Consider the following 9,981-nt stretch of genomic DNA (forward strand, 5'->3'; position numbering starts at 1 on the left):
AAACACACCATGTATTATAAATATGCCGGCATCCATCTCTTACCTGAGCCTGTGGTCACAGACACTCACCTGATGTGGTGACAATTTCCACCACGTCTTCCTCCACCTCCTCCTCCTCATGTTGGCTTTGTGGGATCTCCACTTCTTCCTGAGGTGGGGGGTCTGTGGTCTCCTCGGATGAGGGGTGTCCTCTGAGTCTTTTATCCCCTATGTAAAAAAAAAAAGGGTATACTTAGCACACAGATATTTGATGGCAGAAATAGGAATATGAAATATTGCTTGGAAGTGGGGTACTATTGTCTGTTTTGGCAGAGTTCCAAGATGCAGAAATTTTTTTTTTCCTTGGTCGAGCTTGAATACTTACCTGTTTTGTACAAGCTTCACAGATGGAGTCACCCCTATAGTATACACTGGAGCACCTGTGTGGGACCCCCTAATAAAAAGGGTGTTCTGGTGTCCCCCACTAGTGCTCCAGGATCCAGATGTGAAAACTGCTTCTGAGTGTCCTCTCCTTACACAGAATCTAGTTTGCATTTCATTCTAGTTACAAACCCATCTACACAACCAAATTATTTTAAGAGAAGTAGGCCATAAAAAATCTATTCAAATGCATATGGCCAAAACAATGATGTTTTCTGGGCCGAACGAACAATGTTTCATACGAACGAATAATGTGCCCATGAACATGAACGTTGCCATTTTAAACTGTACAACAGTTAAGAAAAGCACATGGAGCAGCACGAACGTAATAAAAATAAAGAATAGGAACACAGGACAACTACTTACTTTTTTGCAGCACTCTCCGGATCCTTCTGTACTGCTTGTGCTCCCTTAATTTGAGGTCCGACCATTGCTTCCTGAGCTGATCTTTCGATTGTCGTACCCCAAAATTCCGGTGCAGACTCTTGACTACTTTCGCCATGATCTTGGCCTTTCTGACATTGGGGTTGGGGTAAGGTCCATACTTCCATCATAGTCGGCCCTCTTCAGGATGTCGACCATCTCCAACATCTCCCCAAAGGACATATTTGAGGCCTTAAATCGTCTCCTTCTGGATCGGGACGTTTCAGGCTCCAGGCTTTCCTCCTTCTCCTCCTCGTTGCTGTAATTAGCATGCACCTGTTGTGCCTCTGCCATGTGCTCTTCCCCCACTGCGCCGAATGAGAAGGGGCGGGGAATAGACTAGAAAGAACGTCAGGGGGCGGGCGGAGTTTCACGCATGCGCAATGTATATAAAGCGTAACATGCGTGCGTAGTACGTACGATCTGTGAGCGGAGGAAGGAGTGTTGGAGGCACCGATCGTGATAACGAAGGTAAGATCTAAACTTGGGCCTATACTGCTTATAAATTAAGGCCTATATTGTAACAAGATTAGGAGAGTTTCGCCTGACATTAGGGTTTGTCTTGTGTTGTGTCTTGTAGAGAAAATGGATGGCTTCAATTACCACAACTTGCTCCCCCTGTTCATAGACAAATACAGGGAGCTGCCCTGTCTGTGGCAGGTGAAACATTCTCATTATAATCATAAATAAAAGAGGCAGGCAGCGCTGGAGAAACTGCTGGAGTTGGTGAAGCCGGTGGTCCCCACGGCAACCATCCCCTATTTAAAAGCCAAAATTGGTGGCCTGAGGAGCACTTATCTTAGGGAGCGCAAGAAGGTCACGGATTCCCAGAGATCAGGAGCAGCAGCAGATGACGTTTATGTCCCCAGGCTGTGGTACTATGAGAGACTGCGATTTCTGTCAGACCAGACTGAAGTCAGGGAATCCCTCTCAACCCTTCATTCCACTCTTCCTTTCACCCCAGCTGAGGCTTCCAATGTCCAACCTGGGACTTTGTCATGGTTATGCAATAGAGTTTGTCAGCTTACCTGTCTCCATGTGTTCATCTCCAAAGACCAGCTGTCTCTCACCTGACTGCTTTTATTAACTCTCCTCTAGCATGGCTCCACCCCAGCTCCTATCAGAGAACTCTATATTAACCTCTGCACTGCAGGTCAGCCCTGCTGATCAACCTTTGTGTGTTTGGCTTCCTGTTCCTGCCTGCCGTGTGCTCTACGTTCATTTCTGTTACCGACCTTGGCGTGTTCTATATTATTCCTGTCTGCTTGTGACCCTAACTTTGGCGTGTCCTCGACTATCCTTGTTTGCCTGTGACCCTGAACCTTGGCGTGTACCCTGTTGTCCTTGTCTGCTTGTGGCCCTGACCTTGGCTTATTCCTTTACTATCCCTATCCTTCTGTTGCCTACTGTGGGTGTGAGCTGGGGGACCCTGGGGGTCGCGACCTGTTTCAGCCCAGTCCTTTCTCACCACTAGAGGCTCTGGTGAACACCTGCTGGCTCTTAGCCTACGCTCTAACCCCGGTGAGATCCGTGTTGGTGTTCCAGCGGCCCTGCCTTCCTTATACCTAGACTCCCATCCGCAGCAGTCAGCCATAGGGTCCACTGCCTTGCGGTGCACTCCTGATTCCAACGGTGTGCATCTGTCACCTAGCCTCAAGGTGACCTGACAGTTTGATCAGCCATGGACCCGGCTGACGTGTCGCTTCCTGCAGCTGATCCATTGCAGGGCATAGTTCGCAGACTCGAGACCCAGGAATCTAATCAGACTCAGGTGATGCTATTCCTTAAGGATCTGCAGCTCCAGGCCTCTTTGGGTAACCCGAACTTGCAGCCTCAAGTACAATTAGCAGCTGCACCTATCGCACCAGTCGCAGCCACACATTCATATTTACTGCCAGCTCCGTCCCGTTTCTCTGGGGACTCCAAGGCCTGCAGGGGCTTCCTCAGCCAATGCACCATTCATTTTGAGCTCCAGCCTCAAAACTTTCTGTCTGATCGGGCTAAGGTAGCCTATATCATTTCCCTCCTCTCTGGTGAAGCTTTAGCTTGGGTTGCCCCCCTGTGGGAGAAGAATGACCCGGTGGTTTCCAGCCTGTCCGACTTCTTGAAGCTTTTTCGTAATATCTTCGAGGAGCCAGCTCGGGTTTCTTCAGCGCTTAGTGCCCTTTTAAGCTTTCGCCAGGAATCTTGTTTAGTGGGACAATATGCGCTTCAGTTCCGTATCCTGACAGCTGAATTGAGCTGGAACAAAGAGGCCCTGGTCGCAACCTTTTTACATGGCCTCTCTGACCGAGTGAAGGATGAATTAGCAGGAAGAGCCATCCCCACCAGTCTGGATGATGTAATTTCCTTGTGCAATCAGATTGACATTCGTTTCCAGGAGAGGTCCCTAGAAAAAAGGCGCCAGCACCCTCTAGGTCCTAGTCAGCCAGAACTCGTCCCCCGTCGCTCTGTGGAGCATCCTCTGCCTGCTGAGGAACCTATGCAGCTGGGTCGGACTAGACTAACCCCCGAAGAACGTGCTAGACGCAGAACTCTAGGCTTGTGTCTTTATTGTGGGGGCAAGGGTCATTTTTGTGACTCCTGCTCGCTTCGTCCAGGAAACGCTCGGGTCTAATACATTTGGAAGGTGGAGTATTGGACCCAGAAACATCACCTTCTCGTCTTCTTCTTCAGGTGTTCCTCCATGTAGGCCCTTCTCCCCAATCCGTCCTAGCATATCTGGACTCCGGGGCTGCCGGCAATTTTATGGACTGGAGAACTGCTTCTTCTATGAAGTTTACCCTTTCTCCCCTCGCTACACCACTGGTAGTCTCGGCAATTGATGGCATGTGCTTCCAGGGGGTCCTATACGTTTCCAGACGCTACCTATTAGGATGTCGGTAGGGATATTTCACCAGGAGTGGATTTCCTTCCTCATTCTACGCAAGGCCTCTACCCCCATTGTATTGGGCCTTCCTTGGCTACAGCTCCACTCTCCACATGTGGACTGGGTCTCTGGGCAGATCCTGGCTTGGGGTCCTTCGTGTTTCTCGTCCTGTCTTCTCAAGGTGGTCCCCAAGGAGAGACTTCCCATTGCTACCACATCCGTATCTTCTGATCTTCCCGCGGCATACAGCGATTACCGGGATGTGTTCTGTAAGAAGTCTGCTGAGGTGCTTCCTCCCCACAGATCTTTTGACTGTGCCATTGACCTTGTCCCTGGAGCAACTCTGCCCAGGGGTCGTACCTGCCCTCTGTCCATTCAAGAGACCCAGGCCATGTCTGAGTATGTCGCCGAGAATCTGGAGAGAGGTTTCATCCGGAAATCCTCGTTGCCTGCAGGAGCAGGGTTCTTTTTCGTTGCTAAAAAGGATGGAACCCTCAGACCCTGCATCGACTATCGAGGGTTAAACGCAGTGACCATCAAAAAACGATACCCCTTACCTCTAATATCTGAGCTATTTGACAGGTTGAAGGGGGCTTCCATTTTCACCAAGTTGGATCTCAGAGGTGCATACAATCTCATTAGAATACGGGAAGGTGACGAATGGAAGACTGAGTTTAACACTAGGGACGGGCATTACGAATATCTGGTTATGCCTTTTGGTTTGTGTAATGCTCCAGCTGTGTTCCAGAACTTTGTCAATGAAATCTTCAGGGATCTACTGTACCAGTTTGTTGTCATCTATCTGGATGACATGCTCATCTTTTCCGAAAATCTGCTTGCTCACAGAAACCATGTCCGTACCGTTTTTCAGCGCCTTAGAGAGAATAATCTCTATGCCAAGCTGGAGAAATGTTCCTTTGAATGTCCTGAGGTCCTGTTTCTGGGATACTGTATTTTGTTTCTAGTTTGGGTCTTCTCATGGATCCCGGAAAGGTTTTGGCCATTACCAACTGGCCCCTTCCTGCTAGCCTCAAGGCCACACAGCTCTTTCTTGGCTTCACAAATTATTACAGGCAGTTCATAAGGAATTACTCTTCCATTGCCGCGCCTATTATCGCTTTAACCAAGAAGGGTGCGAATGCCAAAGACTGGCCTCCTGAGGCTGTCTCTGCGTTTCACGATCTGAAACAGGCCTTTGTTTCTGGACCTCTCTTGAGGAGACCAAATCCTGGGGACTCATTTTTTATTGAAGTAGACGCTTCTTCGATGGGGGTGGGAGCTGTGCTTCTTCAGTTCTTTGAGAAGAGACGTCAACCATGTGCGTTCTTCTCCAAAAAAATTTCTCAGGCAGAGAGAAATTATGCCATTGGTGATCGGGAACTTCTCGCAATTAAATTGGCGTTGGAAGAGTGGCGTCATCTCTTGGAGGGTTCCCCTCACTCCATTACGATCTTTACTGATCACAAGAATCTACAATACCTACAGAATGCTAAACGTCTGAACCCCAGACAGGTCAGGTGGAGTCTCTTCTTTTCTCGTTTTAAATTCACAATTAGGTACAAACCTGGTTCCTGCAACGGTCGGGCTGATGCGCTCTCTAGGTCATTTGACACTTTGGACTTTTCCACCCCTGATCCTGAGCCGATCATTCCGACCTCATGCATTGTTGCTCATTCTACCACCCTGGAATCAAAAATTCCTCCTGACAAGACCTTTGTTCCCACTGAGCTAAGATCCTTCGTTGAGGACATGATTCCAAGGTGCAGGTGCAGGTCATGCTGGGTTCCTCCGATCCTTCCTGCTCATCAGTCGTCTCTACTGGTGGCCTAACCTCCGCTCGGATGTTAAAGAGTACGTTAAGGCTTGTCATGTCTGTGCTCAGTCTAAATCTTCCACACTAGCCCCTGCTGGTCTTCTCATGCCCTTGCCCATTCCTAAGGAGTCCTGGTCTCACATCGCCATGGATTTTATCACCGATCTTCCACTGTCGGAGAATAATACAGCCATTTGGATGGTAATCGATTGGTTCTCCAAGATGGCTCATTTTGTTCCTCTTCCTGGTCTCCCTTCTGCCTCTTCCTTGGTTCCCATTTTCGTACGAGAGATTTTCCGCCTTCATGGGGTTCCTTCCCATGTTATTTCAAACAGGGGTGTTCAGTTTACGTCCCGTTTTTGGAGAGCCTTTTGCAAGTCCCTCAACATTATCTTGGATTTTACCTCTTCTTACCATCCCCAATCCAATGGCCATACTGAGAGGGTTAATCAGGAGTTGGAGGTCTTTCTCCGTACCTTGGCCTCGGCTCATCACGATGATTGGGCATCACTACTTCCGTGGGCAGAGTTCTCCCACAATAATCATGTCAACGTCAGTTCTCAGAAAACACCCTTTATCACTGTTTATGGAAGACATCCTCAACTCCCTCTTCCTATGACCTGTTCTTCCGACATTCCAGCTTTGGCTACTGTTCAGGAATCATTCAATTTCATGTGGGCTGACATTCATGATTCGCTCCAGAAAGCTGCCAACAAATTCAAGAGTTTTGCTGACTGTCACAGGCATAAGCCGCCTTCTCTTCAGCCAGGAGACAAAGTCTGGCTCTCCACCAGGAACATCAAACTCCGGGTTTCTTCTCTCAAATTTGCCCCAAGATTCATTGGTCCGTACACCATAATTTCTAAACTGAATCCAGTTTGTTTCAAGCTCCAGATTCCCAAAAGCCTCAAAATCTCTAACTCCTTCCATGTTGCCCTTCTGAAGCCTTTAGTCCTCAATAAGTTCTCTCGTCCTCTCTCTACGGCAGCGCCGATCTCTGAGGATAATCAGGAGTACGAGGTTAGCCAAATTTTGGATTCCCGACTCTGTAGGGGCATTCTCCAGTACCTCGTGCATTGGAAGGGGTTTTGTCCTGAGGAGAGGTTGTGGATCAAAGCTTCTGAGGTCTTTGCACCTCGTCTGTTGAGGAAGTTTCATTTGAAGTTCCCCTCTAAACCTGGTCCCAGGCGGGGAAGGGGGAGGCCTCATAAGAGGGGGGTACTGTCATGGTTATGCAATAGAGTTTGTCAGCTTACCTGTCTTCATGTGTTCATCTCCAAAGACCAGCTGTCTCTCACCTGACTGCTTTTATTAACTCTCCTCTAGCATGGCTCCACCCCAGCTCCTATCAGAGAACTCTATATTAACCTCTGCACTGCAGGTCAGCCCTGCTGATCAACCTTTGTGTGTTTGGATTCCTGTTCCTGCCTGCCGTGTGCTCCACGTTCATTTCTGTTACCGACCTTGGCGTGTTCTATACTATTCCTGTCTGCTCGTGACCCTGACCTTTGGTGTGTCCCCGACTATCCTTGTTTGCCTGTGACCCTGAACCTTGGCGTGTACTCTGTTGTCCTTGTCTGCTTGTGGCCCTGACCTTGGCTTATTCCTTTACTATCCCTATCCTTCTGTTGCCTACTGTGGGTGTGAACTGGGGGACCCTGGGGGTCACGACCTGGAGCCAGTTGCAGCCCAGTCCATCCTCACCACTAGAGGCTCTGGTGAACACCTGCTGGCTCTTAGACTCTGCGCCCCAGGGAATCCTACGCTCTAACCCTGGTGGGATCCGTGTTGGTGTTCCAGCGGCCCTGCCTTCCTTATACCTGGACTCCCATCCGCAGCAGTTAGCCGTAGGGACCACTGCCTTGCGGTGCACTCCTGATCCCAACGGTGTGCATCTGTCACCTAGCCTCAAGGTGACCTGACAGACTTCCAGCCAGGAAGAAGTGGAGGAGACCAGCTGGAGCCAGGTATAGCATTCTTCTACAGATTTCTGGTCAAGAAATAAATGATGTTTACTAGATGTTATTCTTGATCACTAATTGCTGATTTAATAAAGTGTTTTACATATCAATAGACAGTAGTGGGCAAAAATAATTGGGACAAGAATGTAAAATGCTGGGCTCAGAATGATAGTCTGTTATATTTGTTAACATTTAATTTGCAACAATCATGAGGTGAAAATTGTGTGTGATTGATGAATAAAAAACTCAAACTATGTCCCTTTTTCATACACAATAAGACCTCAGCCAGGAGGAGGAGGCTGTGGAATGTGCCACACAGGAGGAGGCTGTGGAATGTGGCAGCCAGGAGGAGGTGGTGGTTAGTGGCAGCCAGGAGGAGGAGGGGCTAAGTGGCAGCCAGGAGAAACCTGGGCCCAGTAGGAGCCTGACTGAATCGCAGGTTCCTCCCCTCCGTCTTCCAAACAAAAGACCCAGGAAGGGTAGTCACGTGCAGGATTCAGCACTCAGGCTGATTCAGGAGGCTTCTGTGTCCCTCAGAGCCACCCCCACTCCTGAAGAGGCCTTTGCCTGCATGGCTGCCACCAAACTGCAGGGCATGCAGGAGGGTCAACGCCTCCTGTGTGAGGACCTTCTTTATAAAGTCTTAACTAAGGGGGTGAGAGGCGAAATCACACATAAAACCCATCTGAGTGAGTTGGACCATCCTCCTGCTCCTGCCACAACTCCACCACCACAGCCACAGCGTGGAAGGAAGCGTGGAAGGAAGACCAGAGAGTGATGACCCTGGGTTCAGTCTGGTCTGGCAAAAGATGCAGGCTCTTGTATGACCACAGCCTGGGGACACAGATGTCATCTGCTGCTTTCAGGATCTCCAGGACTTCTGGACCAGACTGCACTCCCTTAGATAAGGACTCCTCAGGCCACCAATTTTGCAGTAAAATAATTGATGTGTGCCCTGGGGGCCAAAGGCTTCACCAATTTCTGCTGTTTCTCCAGCATTGCCTCCCTCTTTGTTTGTTTGGTTATGAGCCCTTAATAAAGAATTTGTTTCAATTAGACTCGCCTATGTCTTTTTCCCTTCAAAAAGGACAGTTTGTTTGTGAGGAGGCAGGTACATTTCAAAAATACAATGTGAAATTAGCAAGAGACACCAACACCAAGCAACCTCCTTGAGATTAAATAATACAAGATAATAATGGTGTTGTGGTAACTTGACACACAAAACACACACAAAAATATTCAGGATGTAAAATAAAAAAATAAAAAAAATTAACAACAAGATCAGGCTTGAAACCAATACAAATCAAAAAAAAAAAAAATCAGGCTTGAAAAAAATACAAACCAAAAAAATAATAATATATATATTTTTTGTCAGATGTGACAAATCAAAATATATTGATGAAATCACGATAAATAATAAAGAAAAAAGTTTGTAAGAACTCTTTGTGAATATCAGCAGCAAAACAACTTCATTCTTCTCACATTATAAAGAAGAAGAGAGTGCGCTGCATTAAACAATTTTAAACATTGCAGCCTGACGAAAGTGCTCTATCCATTCCGAACGCTAATTTTACCAGAGCGAGCTGTTCCGTCTCGGAATTTCTTCTGAGCATGCGTGGCACTTTGTGCGTTGGAATTGTGCACACACGGTTGGAATTGACGCGATCGGATTTTGTTGTCGGAAAATTTTATAGCCTGCTCTCAAACTTTGTGTGTCAGAAAATCCGATGGAAAAAGTCCGATGGAGCCCACACATGGTCGGAATTTCCAACAACAAGCTCCGATAGCATATTTTCCATCGGAAAATCCGACCGTGTGTACGGGGCATAAGAATGACATCACACGGGTTAGGGGCCTCAATTGATTTCCACATTTTCGTTATGGTAAGTCTAGCCGCTATAAGAATATTCACTACTAATATTCTGTATTGAAATGGGAAATTTTCAAGGGTGATATCTAAAAGGGCCATAGCAGGTGATAGTTTTAACAAGTTGCCTGTGAGATAGGCAATAAAGGTGGTTATCGAGTTCCAGAAACTGGTCAGATTTTTACAGCTCCATAAAATGTGAATAAGGAACCAACTTGATCCGTACAACGCCAGCATAGTGGTGATGTAGATGGATATATTTTTGCAAATTTTTAAGGAGATAAGTACCATCTATTCAATATTTTCTGGGAGTTGTCCCAATGCTCTAAGCAGGATGTTGCAGTTTGGTTTATTCTAATAGCATTGTATCAACATTCGTCCGAAAAGGATTGTCCTAAATCTTTTTCCCATTTATACATATTAGGGTTTTTCTCATATTTAGGATACTGAGAAAAAACTTTATAGAAGAAAGCTATACTTTTATGTTTTAAAGGTTTGTTAATGGTGAGGTGTGACCAAATTAAAGATGGAATTTCAAAATCTTGATGTGGATTAAAGCTTTGCAGACGGTTAAGCTTACTTAACTTATCATCAATCGGGGCTTTGTATCCTGAGGGAAGGTGTACGT

Source organism: Aquarana catesbeiana, linkage group LG05 (genome assembly GCF_042186555.1).
Source record: "Aquarana catesbeiana isolate 2022-GZ linkage group LG05, ASM4218655v1, whole genome shotgun sequence".
Taxonomy (NCBI): Eukaryota; Metazoa; Chordata; class Amphibia; order Anura; family Ranidae; genus Aquarana; species Aquarana catesbeiana.